This window comes from Coenobita brevimanus, chromosome 18 (genome assembly GCF_032717465.1).
Source record: "Coenobita brevimanus isolate Jiangsu-jjx chromosome 18, ASM3271746v2, whole genome shotgun sequence".
In the NCBI taxonomy this organism is placed as follows: domain Eukaryota; kingdom Metazoa; phylum Arthropoda; class Malacostraca; order Decapoda; family Coenobitidae; genus Coenobita; species Coenobita brevimanus.
In genome coordinates this window covers 31,898,260-31,912,912 of record NC_136971.1, presented here as the reverse complement: position 1 = coordinate 31,912,912, position 14,653 = coordinate 31,898,260, and positions in this window count along the sequence as shown.

The following is a 14,653-nucleotide window of genomic DNA, read 5'->3' as shown; positions in this document are numbered from 1 at the left end:
TTTCTATTCTTGTATCACCACTTACAGACCTACTGAAAAAGGGAGTTAAATTTGTCTGGACCGATAACTGTGAATCCTCTTTCAACAAACTTAAAGCTATTCTATTAAGTCAGCCAGTGCTCGCTACTCCAAATTTTGCGAAGCCTTTTAAGATGGCTGTTGATGCAAGTGATACAGGAGCTGGGGCTGTTTTGCTGCAAGAGGATGATCAGGGTATTGAACATCCTGTATCTTATTACAGTAAGAAGTTCACTCCACCTCAAAAGAACTACTCAACTATTGAGAAAGAGCTTTTGGCCTTGATTTTGGGTTTACAGCATTTTTCATTTTATTTGTGTTCTGGTTTTGACCCCATAGTCATTTATACCGATCATAACCCACTGAAATTCCTTAGTAAGTTTAAAGATAAAAATCAGAGATTGACAAGATGGAGTCTACTTCTTCAGGAGTATTCATTAGACATACAACATGTCAAGGGGAAAGAAAATGTTATTGCAGATTGCTTATCTAGACTTTAGACATTGTTTTAGAGTAATAAGAAATTTCCTTTGTAAATTTCTTTTTCTTTGTGGGGAGGTGTTACATAGCCTATGATTTCATCATCCTTTGTGTAATTTTAACGCACAGTATGCTGCATGTTTGATCACGAGCGTGTTCTGCCTCAGTCCCCCCCTTCTACCGTTATAGTAGAGTAAGTCGTTCTCTCTGTTGTCCAGAGCGGGATTGTCAACTCTATGTCCCCATGGCTTCATTTGCGCGTCCTTATTACAAGTTGTATCAAGCTCTCCTGGCCCCTATATAATGAGCTCAGTCTCTGCATCATTGCCACTTAGATCTGCTCCTCATTTTGTTCACATCTCTGTCCTCCCCTGTACAGATATTATTATTGTGAGTGCTCAAGAAGTCTCCAACCATCTAGCAGCTGTGTGTAATTTGAGTATAACTGTTGTTGCATTTTTTCTTGTACTGTATAGCATAAGTTTAATTTGTAGGCCTAGTGAAGTTTTTGTAATTCATGTGGGGTTCTTTGTGTCAGTCATTTTTGATAATAGTTTGTATCTGTAATTATTTATCTGGCATTCACTGAGTATTATCTGGTATCTCATTTTATCAGGGCTGACTTAGATAAATTTACTCTTGCTAATTTTGTGTTAATAGAGGCTATTGCAGTTAACCATATATTTAACCTGTTTATTTGCCATTACATTATCCTTATGAGTCCTGAATGTTTAGTTGTTAGTTTGTGCATTAAACTTTAACTTGTAATTTTACCTAACTCTTTTGTTTTGAACCTGGAACTTTACGGGACAGTAGTGACTCTTCGTATTCTCACTTAAAGTGTACATTATCTTTCTCTGTTCCGTAACAATATAGATAGATAGAGAGAGATAGATAGATAGATAAATAAATAAATAGATAGAGATCTGTGTGTGTGTGTGTGTGTGTGTGTGTGTGTGTATGTGTAAGTATATATATATATATATATATATATATATATATATATATATATATATATATATATATATATATATATATATATTCTCATCAGTCGTTTCAGTGTCCACTGCAGGACCGGCCTATTCCGACCGAAGAGAGGACAATACAGCCAATGTATCTCTAAGAATTGGCTTAGGCTGTCTGGTAGAGATTGTATGTAGGGTGAGAAGTGCTTGTAAGTGTAATTGTTGTGTTGGAGTGGCTTTGGATGTGTGTGTAGTCTTTGAACCAAGTGTAAGGGGCCCGCGCAAGCCAACAGAGTGCAAATTACGGTATGCGACACTGGTTCAACCACAGCACCGCTTGTGTCCGCCAATGCAGTACGTGGCATGAAGAACGCTCCCAAAGTTTATGACCCTGGCGGGGAGCAAACCCTCGTTCTTCAGTGTACGAAAAGGCACACTTTACCACTGTGCTACAGATATATATATATATATATATATACCACTGTACTACAGAGGATCCATATATATATATATATATATATATATATATATATATATATATATATATATATATATATATATATACAGATAGATGGACAGAGGAATTTGTGTGTATGTTCTTACCTTAATGTTCATACCCAATTGTACCTTTACAGGAATGAATCAAGCACGTATTGTCCCGTGTATTAAACTAATTTCATGAAATATATCCTTAAATTTATGAACAGTTTTGGCACACACTATTTCATTCGATAGTGCATTCCACTGATCAATTGCCCTGTTTGGGAAACTGAATTTCCTTACGTCTTTATCGCCCCTCTTTTTATGTAGTTTTAGTTTTTTGCAGTGTCCTCTTGCTGGTGCTTCCCCATAGGATATATATTCATATATGTCTATTTTTTCTTTCCTTGAGATGCATTTATATAGCCTAATCATGTCTCCTCTTTTCCTTCTTTCCTGTTGTGTTGGTAGATTCAGTTTTTCTAGTCTGTCTTCACAGCTTAGATCCCTTTAGCTTGGTACCCATCTTATAGCTGCATTTTGTACTTTTTCAATCTTATCTATGTGTTTTTTGAGATGAGAATTCCAGATTACTAATGCATACTCCAGGGTTGGTCTGATGGATGATGTTATCTTTCTCAGCATATATTCATTTTATCTGAATGTTATTCTCATATTATCAAGCAGTGTATACATGCTACGTACAGTACCTTCTCACTGATGTGGTCAGCCGGAGATAGTGTGTGTGAGCGTGTGTATGTGTGTGTGTGTGTGTGTGTGTGTGTGTGTGTGTGTGTGTGTGTGTGTGTGTGTGTGTGCATACATGTGTGTGTATATATGTGTGTGGATATATATGTGTGTATATACTGTATGTATGTGTATATACTGTATGTATGTGTATATATGTGTGTGTATATACACTATATCTATATATATATATATATATATATATATATATATATATATATATATATATATATATATATATATATATGTGTGTGTGTGTGTGTGTGTGTGTGTGTGTGTGTGTGTGTGTGTGTGTATTACAGGAATGAAAGGGTTAATGAAGGTTCACTGATTGATTACAATTTAAATCTGGAGGCGCAACTTCCAGAGTCATATGCCGCCAGACAACAAGGTAAAGGACACTGCAAATAAAATGTGCATATTCAAAATAAAGTTAATATCCATTATTAGATTTTAAAAAACGGAAAATACAAGAATGGTTTAAAAAATACTAATTACTTATAAAAGCGGAAGGAGGTCCGCCTCCTGAAGAAATAAAAACATCAGTAATATCACAAGAAGCTCCCCTAAACATCGAAGACAGACAGTAGGCATCATCTGCCCCCGTATGCCTACAGAGGAATCTCTGACGTAGGTCCCCCAGACTTGGACACTCGACCAGCAAGTGACGGGCAGTAAGGCGAACAAGGCAATCGTCACAGTACGGTTGAGTCCCACCACTCATCAAGAAACCATGCGTAAGACGAGAGTGCCCAATGCAAAGCCTGGTAAGGGACACCTCCAATTGCCAAGGCAAGGAGGGGAGAACCCTCGGCACAGCCACTCTATTAATTCATAAGAAACTAAAAGAAACTTTTAAGAGAAAAGTTTCTTTTAGTTTCTTATGAGCAACACCATCCCACTGACTCTGCCAACACATACGAATCGCTGGTCACAGGTATGGTATTACATCGGAAGTGGGAACTTGATAGTCGGTAGGTGGCCATCGAGATGAAGCAGCATTAGCTAAAGTATCTGCCGTCCCATCGCCCACCACACCAACATGTGCGGAAACCTAACAGAAGTCCACATGATTGCTGCGATGGCCAAGAAGAAAACACCACACCAAAATTGATAAAACCAATGGGTGGGATGCATTGAAAGACTCCAGTGCAGAGACAGCAATACGGGAATCGCTAAAAATCACAAAAGTAGATCGAGGGGAGAGTAAAAATGATATGAGAAGCAAATAAAATTGCCATCAGTTCCACTGTATACACTGAAGCAACACCAGGAAGGCTACCCGCTCTACTAAAGGAAGGGAAGACAACACCAAAGCTCACTTCAGTATCAGGTTTAGAGCCATCAGTATAGACAGGAACAGAACCTTACGAATGGAGGCATGTTCTAAAAAAGTGAGAGACAGACACGTGAGAGGGAAGTAAGCCCTTTTTCCAACAACGGACCTACAGAATGTCACACGAGGGAGTAGGCAGAAACCCACCCTCGGGATCCGATGTTGACATGCTGCCAGTCTTGGAACTGAGAGGGCTAACATAACAGACTGGACCCTGTAACGAAAGGGCTTCGGGAAACTAGGATGGGAGGCATAAACAGATGATCGTGAATCCTGGGAGACAATGGCACTAGAAACAGAGTCTGGAAGGCAGTGAAGATGAAACCAACATCTCATCAATGACTGGTGACGCAAAGCCAAAGGTAGAGCATCAGCATCTACCAACAAACTTGAAATCGGGGATGACCCAAATGCCCCAGTTGCCAATCGTACACCAGCATGATGCACAGAATCTAATATCCAGAGACGGGCATCTGTTGCAGAGGAGTAAACCTCACACCCATATTCAAGTCTAGAAAGGATAAGAGATCTATGCAAGAGTAAGAGGGTTTGACGATCAGCACCTCAAGAAGTATGTTCCATAATCCTCAGAAGATTCAAAGCTTTAATACAAGTTGCCTTCACAAAACGAATATGAGAAACCCAGGTTAGTCGTCTATCAAACATAAGACCTCAAAACAGAGTCTCTTCCACACAGGATATCCTCCGACCATGAAGATACAAGTCAGGGTCTGAGTGAACCCCCCGAAAATGACATAAAAGCATAGCAACTGTCTTTTGTAAAGAAAAATGGAGGCCACGAAACTCAGCCCACTCCCAAAATCTATTAAGATCTGGTTGCAACTCCCTCTTTCTCAGAGACATCCTAGATGCGCTGAAGGCTATTGAGAGGTCATCTACATATAGTGGGCCTTGCAAAACACTGTTGATGGCTGCAGCAAAGAGAGTAACACTAAGGATACTCCCCTGTGGTACCCCATCTTCAAGTGCACAAGCATTAGAAAGCACTCTTCCCACTCGGACCCTTAAAAAACGGTTAGATAAAAACTGTTGAATAGGGATAAGGATAACCACAGCAACACCCGAAGAGGACGGAAGCTCACCAGTACACCAAATTCTATTATATAGTGCCAGTAGGAAGGAAAGGGATTCGTCAGACATATGACGTAAAAAGGCACATGGAATATCATCACAGCCTGGAGATGAATCGTGACACTGTGATAAAGGTGCCTGAAGCTCAGAAACAGAAAAGGGGTCATTGTAAGACTCACCTCCAGAAGATGTAAAGCTGAGGCTACAGGATTCCAGTTGACAACGTCGGCATACTGAAGGCGATTCAGTGTCTTTTTTAGACACACCAGCGAAATGATTGACAAACGATTCAGCAACAGCAAAGGGATCAGTCACAACCCCACTTGCACCAGATAAAACAGGAGGGGAAGGAACAGGAAATTTGGCATGAATCTTTCTGACCAGGTTCCATACTTAGGTGAGAGAAGTCCTCGAGGAAAGGGAGGAAATGTACTCTCACCATGAAGCACGTCTGGCCTCGCTCAACATGCGACGTGCATAAGCACACACCCTCCGAAAAGCCCCCAAATACTAAGTGTCCCCACGATGGCGGCAAAGCCAAGAGAAGGCGACCTGTTTGGCCCTCACTGCAAAGGTGCATTCAGGGGTCCACCAGGGAACTGGATTTTTGGAAATTGATCAGATGTCTTAGAAATTGATAAAAGAGCTCCTGAGTGCATTATATCAGTTATATACGCCATTGTCTCATCAGCACTATGAAAACTGTCCATAGAGCGGTCAGTGGAACATAACTCCCAGAAGAGTGGCCAGTTTGCCTTATCCAGGTGCCAGTGAGGAAGATATCATTGTTGCTCACACTCAGCAGAAGTTAAAAGAATTGGGAAGTGATCACTGTCATGCAAATCTCGCAACACACCCCAAGTAAAATCTAAAATAGCAGTAGCTGGGCACAGAGACAAATCAGTGGCCGTGAAAAACACCAGTCTGACTATGAAAGTATGTCATTTCACCTGAATTCAACACCCCCAACTCCTCATCCTCCACCAAAGAAGCCAGCATAGCACCTCTAGGGTTGGTCATACTGTCACCCTACAGTGGGTGATGACCATTCAGATCACCTAGTAAAAGAAAAGGGGAAGGAAGGTCATGAACAAGATGAATACAATCTATCTTCTCAACAGATGCACTTAGACAGTCTTATAGGGAGATAAAGACTCCACAATGTATATTGATGGCATTGGAAAATCTGAATAGCAACAGCCTGCAGTGTAGTTGAAAGACTTACACAAGTGAATGGGACATCACAGACTACTAGGATAGCAGTACCACCATGATGTCCCTGGCCAGGAAGAGGATCAGAATAAAATACATGGTAACCTGGAGGACTGGAAGGAGCAGCATCCCCAACCATGGTCTCCGGATGCATATGCATACTGGAGAATAGCCGGCAATAAGACTACACAATTCCTCCAAACAAGCACGTAAACCACGACAATTTCATTGAATTATAGATCCCATAATGGAATGGCATTATATCAGGCTACCTCAAGTATCAGAGTTCTGAACACTGGGGACCTTGGCATGTTTCCGAGTACCTGGCCAAGGGTTAGATTTAATAACAGGTTTTCTAACCACAGCTAACCCCCTCGAGGAGGATTCCGAGATACCTGGTTTTGTAAGCGGCAAAAGGGAGGAAGAAGAAGGCCAGGCAATGGTTTTCTTCTGTGGTGGAGCAAGAGATGGTTTGGTAGGGGGACTGCAAGCTGCCTTAGCCAACACATAGCGGACAGTGCCATCACAAGGAGGAGTATGAACTGTAGCGCACCCTACAGTACTAGGATCCCGAGAGGGCAAGGCCTCGTGAAACTGAGGAGGCGCATCGACAACCCTGGCATCACCACTGTCTGGTGGGGTCCGGACCATCAGCAAAATACTGTGATCAGCCTGCACTTGCTCAGACCCCTGAGAACCCTGAAGAGAATGGGTAGTGGGCTCCCCAGCCAAAAACTTTGGTGGCAGGGCCTCATTCTCTGAGCATTCTGAGGAGCCATGGGGACGCTTGCCATGCACAGGAGAGACAGTGTTTTTTTTGGATATGTCAGGACAAGGAGAAGCATCGGCATGGAGATCTGTCACCACCACAGAAGGGTGTCGACCCTCTATAATTAAATGGAGACAGAAACATTAGTTGAAGCAAGTGGGTTACCATTCGCCTCTTCTGGCTTTGAAGACGCACATGATGGTAACATGCATCTGTCATTTGTTGCCTCTGCCCTGACCAAAGGTCCAGCCTTCAGTCCTGGAGCAGGAACGCGTGAAAGGGGGGAAGACACCATCACACACGGGTGGGACCCCCTTGAAGGAGGCACTGCCTCCTCCATGTGTTGCTGCCACACTAGTATTCCCCACCTGGGATGTCTGTGACGACTGATTACCCCAAGAAGCAGGTGGGGCAGAATGAAGTGTTGTCTCACTGAACTGCGGAACCTCCTTACGATGTAAGAGAGCTGAAGTAAAGGTGACCCCAGAGTGGATAAACATCCCTCTGACCCATTCCTTTGCCTCTGCAAAAGAAATCTTCTCACAGGTTCAAACTGACATGACTTCATTCTCAAACTTATGCTGGTCACACTGTGTTGATGAAACTGGGTGAGCACCACGGCAGTTGATACACGAGGGAGGATTTGGGCAGTCCATCTCACCATGTGGATTACCACCACAATTAATACACACCTGTGGGAGACCATGCATATTCCTACGACAAGACCTGCTGACATGCCCAAACCCTTGGCAATGGAAGCACCATCTAGGTCTCGGCACATATGCCTTGACCCGAAGATGGTAGTAAGCTGCCTCAGACATCATGCAATGTCAACCGGTCAAATGTGACAATCAGTGATGGTGTGCCTGTCAATTTCCCATTTACCTTTTTCTTTATCCTCTCTGCTTTCACTATTTCCTGGTCTTTCAGCCCATCCAGGAGGTCCTTCTCGAGTACCTAAGGAACTCCTTAGAGAAGACAACATCCCGAGTCTGATTCAGGGTGGAATGACTGGTGACAGTGACATCACAGGAGGCTAAACATTTGATGGCATGAATGAGAGAACTTTCATCAGCATCCCTGGCCTGTATAAGGATTGATTCATCTGCCTGTGGAACAACCTTTGGGGGTGACCCACAAGCCTTCAGCAGGTCACGGTGACCCTTAAACTCATTCTGGTCCCTGAAGGAGGAACCATCAGCCAACTTCAAAACTAAAAATTTCGTGTATTGGGCAGGCACAAAGATGCCAGGCATCGTCTCAGTGACAGGTGACAGAGCTTTCCTGGAGGGCTGTGCGCCACTCCCGCAAAAGTGCTCCTTATCATTGTTGCCCTTATGTGGTACAGGGTCTGCAGGAACAAAGATGTGGCTGGTTGTTGGTGACTCGTTGGCCCAGCCACCTGCCACACGAGTACCAAAATTGGGGAAAGATGCAGCCATAATAGGTAAAAAAAATTCATTCCCCCTCCCCTCCACCCACCACGGAGCCCAACAAGGGGAAGTCTGATGCCAGGGAAAACACCACTGGCGACCCCAGAGGTAGCAGGAAAGTATACATTGGTAACCACAGGGGGACCTGGGCAAGGGTGACTCCTGGACGATAAAAGCCACCAGGTCCCCCACTGCCCACTTGACCCCAGCCAATGCATGACCAGCCGATTGACCTGGTCGGGCCCAACCAGGCCACCTGTCTAGCCAGAATAAGGGACCAAAGAGGTGTATTGCTAGCTGCACAGGGCATCGTGCAGCATCACTCAACCCCCAGGACTCCCGTCTCCCAGCGTTATCGGAGGCCACGCACGGCAAACACGTGGAGAGGCAACAGCCCCGCCCTAGGTGGCAAGTGGGCTGGGACTAACATCACCAGCAGGTCTCCTCCACCAGTGATGTAGGGGATGCTTGGTCCATGTGGCCGACAAATGCCAAACCCTACAAAAGTAGGCACACCTCCAGAGTAGGTGGCACTGCCAGCCATGCTTCAAGCCCCAGCACCACAACAAGGTGACACCCCCTTCAGCAGGAGGGTTAATGAAGGCTCTAACTAACCCACTTCCTTTTGAAAAGTATCTTGAGGCAGTTAAGTTTTCTGGAGAAAATAACGAGAAGAAGCACTGAGTGAGCACAACACCTACGCCTTGCCATCGATCTATGGCCAAACATTCGACCTAACACTATGATCTTGACCTTACACTGATTGTTTTCAAACATGAAATATTTATTTCTTGCACGACCATGAACCCTCATCAAAGTTTGTCTCAAATTGGACAGAAAATTTTTAAAATGACCATGTCCTGTGTCCCTGACTTTTGTCCCATTGTTATCAAAACTGAACAGTTTAATCTATTTTTGGCCCTAAATCATTCCACCAAGTTTGATCCAAAATAAATAATAACGAGTTTAAAGGCCGAAAGTTTTACAGTATCGTGTGACCATGAATTTTGGCCGATTGCTCTTAAATTTGAAACACTTCAGCCTTTGCTCACCCTTATGATTCTGCCAATTTTTGTCTAAATCTGATCAAACTTGTAAACGTTGACTTATTTCCGACTTATTACCTTTGACCTTTTTCGTTCAATATCAGCCGTGCTTCTGACCCAGTGGAGAATGAAACTCCATTCTGAAAAAAAAAAAAAAAAAAAAAAAAAAGTACTCGATTTTACCGTTTTAGAGCTAGAGGGGTCTAAGAAAGATGGAAAATATGGAGAAGTCGGAATCTATATCGATTATATTTTAGCGTGTCAACGTTATGTTTTAAGTATACCACTTTTAGGCGATGTTTGGGAATCAAAAACATGAAAATTAGGAGTCAGTGCTTAACAACAATTAAACACCTCTGTGTCTGAGAGATGCGAAAGTTTGTACATAGGCGAGTCGGTGCTATGCCTAGATAATGTCTACCGAAACTCTGATTCGTATTCTGCCGCTGAACAACCAGGTACCTAACGCCAAAGTAAGAAAAGCTAAGATATGACATCGTGGGCGAACTATAATCAGAATGGGTTTAGAGATATAAAATATAGTATTTCTCAATAGGACCGTAAACGTAACCTAATACAGTTCTTGTTCAACACAGTTCATGATTTTTTTTAATCATCATAAGAACAACGGTATTATAATAGGGCGTCTCTTTGCGATCCAATTTAAGAAGAGGCTAGAAACAATTTCTGAGATTCGTCGGAAGAACAGACTCCAATAATAATTTAACATTCGTCTGAACCATGGCCAGTCAATTTTTAAAAATATGTTTTCCTCCAGGTAAGGGTAATTGAGTTAGGTAAACAGGTTTTTATACCTGGTTCATTACATCTAGTATAGATTTATAACTACATTTACAATGTAGCGGTTCCCTAGCTACCGCTGGTTTGAAATCGCCAATTGAACCCCCGCACGACAGATGAGTTATCTGAAAGGAGCATGTGACGTTACATGGAGAGACAGACAAAGAAATAATTAATGAGGAAGGGAGTGTTATGGGTATGAAGTGGGTGTCACAGGAAGCATTAAGATAAACACTTCGTAAAAGTGGTCATGTCGAGAGGCTGAAGAATGAAAAACTACTTAGAAGAGTGCATGCCACTGAGAGGGAAGCTAAGGATGAGATGGAGAGTCTGATTAGAGATAATTATGAGAGAGGGTGGCGTGGGTTTGGGGAAGAGCAGCCAAATGGCATAGGAAAAACGAAATCTAGGCAGTTTGTTTCTGACCACCATTTAGGGAACTGAGGCATCACTCTGGCTATAGACACATGGCAAGGGAAATAGGTAAATGGCACATGACTGCTGCGTTACTTCACACGGGAATAGGCGGCAATGTGGTATGTGTGTGTGGCTGAGAAGGAGAGAGAGAGAGAGAGAGAGAGAGAGAGAGAGAGAGAGAGAGAGTGTGTGTAATAAAGCAGGGCTTTGATCGTGTTCGAGAGAGAGAGAGAGAGAGAGAGAGAGAGAGAGTAATAAGGTAGGACTCTTGGTGTTCGAAAGACAGACAGACAGACAGAGTAATAAGGTAGGGCTCTGATGGTGTTCGAGAGAGAGAGAGAGAGAGAGAGAGAGAGAGAGAGAGAGAGAGAGAGAGAGAGAGAGTAATAAGGTAGGACTCTTGATGGTGTTCGAGACAGACAGACAGACTGACAGAGGCAGAGACAAAGATAGAGGGAGTAGTAAGGTAGGGCTCTGATGGAGTTCGAGTGAGAGAGAGAGAGAGAGAGAGAGAGAGAGAGAGAGAGAGAGATCCAAGATTAATTTGGTAGGGGTCGGATCAAGTCATTGTTCTCATCGAAAAGATAAATAGTTTAAATAGGGAAATGATGAAATATCTTTTAAAGCAGAATATTAGATATATAGGCATGGAGACAAAATCAGACTGTTAAATTGCACTACCCCAGTTAGGTTTTTCCTTTTCATAATCCTTTCGAGTCATTCGTTGCGTTCCTGTACACACACACACACACACACACACATTCTGGAAGCAATGGACCCGAGTGCCAGCGCTCCACCCACTAACTCCCCTCACCTCCTTGTTCTTGCGTCTCCTACTTTCTGACTCTCACCCCAGAACAATTAAGGCGTCATCTCTGGCAGAAAATCGTACTGAGTCTGAGAACTTGAAGTCCTACACTGTACATTAAGGAGTAATTTCACATGCTGCTTAGATACCACTAATTGATTTCTAATTATATAATGATTACTTTGCAAGTTAAGACAACGAGCAAGTTATAGAAAAAAAAATCAACGTATTCAGCGTAATCGATTTTGGGAGTAACTATCCCATATATATGGGATAGTTACTCTTGCACTTGTTTGTGGAAATCGTCTCATGCAGTATGAACCATCAGTGATCACCCACCATGTCTGATTTAAACCGACCTTACTATCTAGGTTCCATCGCCAAAATATCTTGGTGGAGCCTTTCACCACATTGTTCAATGCTCACTTCATCCCGTTTAGGTGGAAAGTAATTAACGTGGGAATGCATGAAGTGCATTAATTTTACCTGACACTCTACGGCCGATTCACAGATAGGCTTCTGCAAAGTGCCCATTGACTCAGCATGCAGCGCTCTATGATTTCCAAGAATTTCTTGACAACTAACATTGACGCTTCTCACGCTGCATAGTCAAGTGCGTTTAGTTTACTTTGAATTTGCAATTATCATTCGCGCATCTAAGGTCAAATGGAAATGTCTGTTTTGAGCTTAGTATCAGTCCTCTGCATCAGATTACTTTATGAAATACAGGACTCGAAGCCATTACTGTCATGATTCAACAAAGTTTTCATTAGGTCTGGTTCGATGCAAACTGATGAAAGATAGACATTCTGAGGATCGACCGATGGCTTACGCTGCACATTGTGTCTGCCAGCCATGTGTTCATGTCTTTCATATAAGTGTTACAACGTAATGATTGCTTTCATTATGGTTCGTTCCATGGGCACAAGAACCACATGTATTTTGAATACATCAGCTGCTATTTTTGGAGAGAAATCACCTTTAAATCACAATAGATTTTCCAGTTATGATTTGGGTAATTAGTCACATTCAGCAACATTCTTAAAAGATGTATATAGTATTAAAAATTTTCAGTTATTTCATCATTTAACCGATTCACTGAGTTAATGCTTGGCAGCTTAGTTTAATGAGATAATATTAATTTAATAACTATAAATCCTGATGTGATGGGATAATTCTCACGATAGAATCAGAATCAACAGACTCAACTTAGTACAAAGCATATGCGTTTACCTCAGTAGCAAAATCTTTGTTGACCAGTATTATCAGTAAATAATAGTTTTTCAAGATTGTATGAAAACTGTTGTCGGTGATGCAAAAAACAGACTTACAACGGTATCCTTTCCATTATTATGTTTTAAGAATTAAGATATCTAAAGCGAAAGTGAATTTGCTCCTCAGGTATGTGGTGGTTGCACTATTAGCCCCCTCTTCCCCTCACTTTCCCAGGATCGATCTTTAGCTTAGGCTGGAACAACACATCTCAGGACGTTTGTGGCAATGTGGGGGCCTGTCCGACAAAGATCTCTAGCTATTTAATAATCAACTACTGTAAATGTTCTCTTTGTAGGGGAGCGCAGTGATAGTTCGGCCAGGAGGATGGTTCGGCCACTAGCCTTCCTGAATAATGTAGGGGACCTAGATCATTGAGATTTCACATGAAGTTGCGTGATCTTGCCGACAAATGGCACATGTGTTTTTGTTTTGGTTGGCCGGGAAACAGCATCATCAGGTTAGATTTTATGATTTTTCATGACCCCTATGTACTTTTTCGGTGATCCAACGTAAGCAGTAGCTCCATTAATACTTCAGGGTTGTTATCCATATATAGTGCAAATATCATTTATTGTCTATAGGTGACGTGAGAGTAGATAACACTCGAACAGCTTATGAACTCTGGGTTTCGGGGCGCCATGTGTACATCTTTATACATGGGGGATGATTCGGCCACTTGAAGTGAGGGATGGTTCGGCAGGGTTGCAAGGTGGCCAAACCTTCTCTCATAATTATCTAATGATTTATTTTCTTTATTTAACAATTTTTTTCTATCTATCTATCTATCTATATACCTAGGCTGCTTCCCCCAAGGAAAGGGAGGTAGCCGAGACAGGACGACACACTCCCCATTTACTCATCCATTCAAACACATTCATTCGCATCTTAGCCCCAAAGGGGAGAACGGACAGATCCTCACCGCACCACACCGCACAAGGATCAACTGCGCAATGCAATCAGTGACATCTGCAGCAGGGCCCGACAGCAGAGCTGGTTTACCCCTGCCACATCATAACAGACTCATCCCCTTACCTTTTTTCTATAAAATTACATGTTCTCTCTCTCTCTCTCTCTCTCTCTCTCTCTCTCTCTCTCTCTCTCTCTACTTTCCCTCAGAAATTGATGAAGCTTCTGTTTCAAGAACCGCTATAATTGGAGTATTACCTGAACCAGTTTCACAAAGCACTAAGGGAAGGCAAAGGTATTACAACTTTGGATTTTTGTTTCATTGGATTTAAAATGCGTTAAGAGTAAACAGCTTTCATTTGACTCGGATATTTTCTTTCACAAAATTATAGTTTTATTTTATCTGAGATAGGCAAGAGTAGAGTCATTTAATTTCATTATAAGGAGATTGTTTGTTCCTTGTTTCATTAAAAGGAGATTGTTTAGGTTAAAATAAATCCAATAAATCATGTCAGCACAGATGAAAATTTGATTATTAATTTTCCTACTGTATTTAATTCCTTAATTGAGCCCCAGAGGCAAGTGGCCAAATCATCCCACATGGTGGCCGAACCATCCAACGCCAGTGGCCGAATCATCCACACCTTGAGGGATGGTTCGGCCATTTTGGAGACCTTAAGAGTTTGGATTACTGCCAAGAAATGACGTAAGTTTAAGAACTGACAATAGGACACAAAAGAGCCAAAAGATGTGGCTTCCTCTTGGAATAAGCAGATTTTAAAAATTTCTTAAACTTTATTTATTATGATTTTTTTTCCAAAAAGTGGCCGAATCATCACCGCCCTCCCCTACATTTTTGTTTATCTTT